The sequence below is a fragment of the Lupinus angustifolius genome, chromosome LG06 (genome assembly GCF_001865875.1).
Source record: "Lupinus angustifolius cultivar Tanjil chromosome LG06, LupAngTanjil_v1.0, whole genome shotgun sequence".
Lineage (NCBI taxonomy): Eukaryota > Viridiplantae > Streptophyta > Magnoliopsida > Fabales > Fabaceae > Lupinus > Lupinus angustifolius.
The window spans coordinates 24,248,049-24,251,867 of NC_032014.1; the positions used below are offsets into that span (position 1 = coordinate 24,248,049).

At 30.3% G+C, this 3,819-nt stretch overlaps 1 pseudogene; it reads right to left on the reverse strand.

Moving 5' to 3' along the window:
- On the reverse strand, positions 293-3,609 carry LOC109350549 (annotated as a pseudogene).

Genomic DNA, 3,819 nt, shown 5'->3' on the forward strand with positions numbered 1-3,819 from the left:
TGGTAGGAGAAGAGCTAGCTTGGAAGAACTGGAGTTGGATATGTCTTTTCTTTGTGAAATATCTACTTTGCGAAATATAATGTAATAAACAAACCATTCTAGCGAAGAGCAAAAGGGCCATACTGGATTCAATTCTTTGCACCCTCCATAGACTACTTGTACTTTGTGTTCAGATGATTTACAAGCACTAGCATCTCCAACTTGGCCAATATTCATTTCCTGGACACGTGGATACCACTGCCAAATGGCATAAAAGTATTGGGTTTTGTTGCAGCCTCAAATCTTGATCCCCCTACCTATTTCTTAAGATTATTTGTGCCAGGATATGTGCAATTTCCTTTCTCGCTTTCATGGCCTTGTGGAAAAGTGTTCCAAGAAGGATAATTAGCATTGAATTGCACCATTTCTTAAGAGTGTAATAACACCGTTTTAGATCCTCTCTATACATAACTTCCTCTTTGCCAAATATTGAAAGTATGGCAACATTGAAGGTGAACATCTTCATTTCAAGGAAAGTGGTTATCCCACGTCCTTCACATAATTTGAGACAATCTTGGGCAATGGATTCAATGGCAGGAACAATGCTTTTTATGGCTTTAGGCATGAAGGTACGAAGCACAAGCCTCCTCAAGTTAGAATGGAACTCTTCTTGGTGAAAGAAGATAACTTGTTTTCCCGACATCCTCTTTTTGCTTGCTGAAAATGTTGGTTTGAAGAGGTGAGCTTTGTTGAGAACAAACTAGCAGCTTCTGGACTTGAAATCATCACACAAGGACAACCCAAAATGTGAGACTTGAACATAGAACCATTCCTTTTGATTTTTGTGGCAAAGAAGACATTTGGGTCTTGAGAATACATTTGAAAGGTTTCTCATATGTAGGAATAGCCCATGGAGCCAGGTGGGAGTGACACTGAGATTCTTTGCAAGCACCAGCACGAAGTTGAAGCAAATATCACATTTTCTTGCAAAAAACACAACCTAGTTCCAAGCCAAAACCTAGAGCGGGATCACAATCACGAACACCTTCTTCTCCCTATCCTTTGTTGGTCTGGAAAGCAAGAAGAGAAGAAGGGATGAAATTGAAAACAAGAACAGTCAAAGAAGCTTGGAATGATGTGGCCATAAGTGGAAGCTATCAAAAAAATAATTATGCTTTGATATGTTAAAATGGTAGACTCATGCATGAATCTTGATAAAGCAAGAAAGAAAGAATGAAAAAATCATTCATTGAATGATTATTGAATTGATTGAATAAGTTGAAATGAGTTACAATGAAAGCCTTTTATAAAAGGAAGAAGAAAAAACTAACTGACCTCTATTACTCTTAGAAACTAGTAACTTATGCTAAAAGTAACCCAACAATATATTTCAACATGTTTCATTAATTTTCTCCCTCTTTGTCTTACCACTTGTTTCCAAACATTATGAACATTTACTGCATTTGTCCATTTTGACTCGTAAATGTAGAGATTCACAAAAAGAAATAAATAAAAAAAGTCTGAAATATTTTTCCATAAAAAACAAATAGAAAAATGATATTATATTGAAAAGTGTAAATCAATATTCATCTTGACATTTTGCAAGTATGGTGTGAGAAAATTTTAAACCTGTAATTTAACTATAAATAATTTAATTAAATAAGATTTTTATAATAAATTTTTAAAAAAATATGTGTCATGCAAATTTGAGAATGCAATATGTATTTTCTTTTTTTGACTGGATTATTATTATTTATCGGGGATATGAGTTTTATATATTTTTACAAATCATCTTATTAATGATTGTTAAATGATCACATAATTTTCTTATTCAAAGAAAAACTTTTATTTTAATTATTCATCAACTATATAATAACATAAAACAATAGTTATTACAATCAACAATTTATTGTTAATTATTATGCGTCGAATAATAATTAACAAAAAAACAAATTTTAAAAAGAATAAAAACAATAACATATTTACCATATAGAAATAAAAGTAGTTATATAAGTAAAAAAAATTGAGACCCCATTTAATTATGAGTCTTATGTAACACACTTGTCACAAATCCTTATGGGCCATCCCTTATGTAAACTAATCGATTTTCATGTATAGTAGAGCATTGTACACCAGAAAAAATGAATTGTTTTATCACTTAGGCGACACTGCTAATATGTGCTTGCATGATTGAGGGCACAATGGCAAACATCTTAAAATGTAGGGATATAGTTTGCAACTCAACCAAATAATAATTTCATAATATATAGAAATAACAATTTATCTTGTAAAAATTTGTATCCCACTTTCATTTTTTTACTTTCGTGGTGGACTGAAACTTAATATCGAGAAAATTAAACACATCATAGTAATTAAAACAAAAAAGTTTAACATTTTTGGATGACACTTTTAAGGATTCCATTACAAGAAAGGTTTTATAGCAAAATAAATATATGATATTTCAAAAATAATAAATAAATATTATTTTTCATCCTTAAAATATGTTCACGCATTGAAAAAACTTTTTTTAAGGATTGAGGAATGAAGAAGAGGAAAATATGAATTATAAAACCAAAATAAACAATTCTAATTGCAATAACTTCAACATCTCCATAAAATATTTTTCTTCATGATCCTTAACCTGTGCATGAAAAAATGCTGGTGCAAAATTTATTATGGCATGGACGCACTAGATATACATTATTATTTTATGAAAATAGACTTTTATTAAAATAGACTGAATGGAAAAAGTCAACAATACAGGTCTAGTTCCTAAGATAACTAGAATGTCAAGAATTCAATTTCTGAGAATAATACTTATTGGGGCAGTCACGTATACAAAAAACATTAATTTCTTACCCAAAAAAATAAAGAGATATTTTTTATAGTACCTAAAAGAAGATTCAATCTAAAAAACTATTGTTAGTTCTTTCCAACCTATCAGCAGTTATCTATTTAGATATAATAGGCAATTATTTCATCAGTTAATTTATTTCCTTCATTTTGATTACTTTTTTATGAAGAGTCAATGAAGATGGAGAATGAATAGTAGAGAATATAATGATAGTGTTAAAAACTTAGTGTATACATTTTTTTCTCTATTATTGAAGGTTGTTAGTTGTCACTAACTTAACGTTAAAATCCACAAAGGCATTTATTGATGCCTATGGTAAATCGTAATTTTGTGGCATTTAGATTCATTTTTTATAAACTCGTGACATTTTTTTATTTTGAGAACACAAATACAAGATTTATGAGGTAAAAGTTTTTATATTATTATTATATCATTTATTAATTATATTTATATTTAATAATTAGTGAATATAATTAATATAGATAAACAATAAATGATTATAATACATATATATTGCATTTTTGGGTTTTAATAAATGATTAATATAAATTGTATTATTATGCCACCACCAAGCCCACTAAAAACCTGCCAAAAAAGTCTTCCATTGCGGGGTTTGATATTACCCACCAGTCAAGACATGAAGGATTGATTGACCCAGAATCCTTGCTCATTGAAACCCAAACGATGCCACAAAAGAGCAGAGTTTCAACAGTCCCTGAAGGTGTTAGGAGCTCCTCACTAACAATATTACAATGAGAGCATATTGACGTTGTCATATGTCTTCTAAAATAGATAGAGTTTATTGGCAAGGAATCATGAGTAGAGAGTCAACAAAGAAATTTGACTTTTCTGGGAAATGCAATCTCCACAACCAACTCCAAGGATTATGTGAAGACACGATCTGATCATTGCTCCTAATCTACCAATAACCATAGTTAGTTGAGTAACACCTTGTTATACTATCCTCCCAAATCCAAGAGTCAATA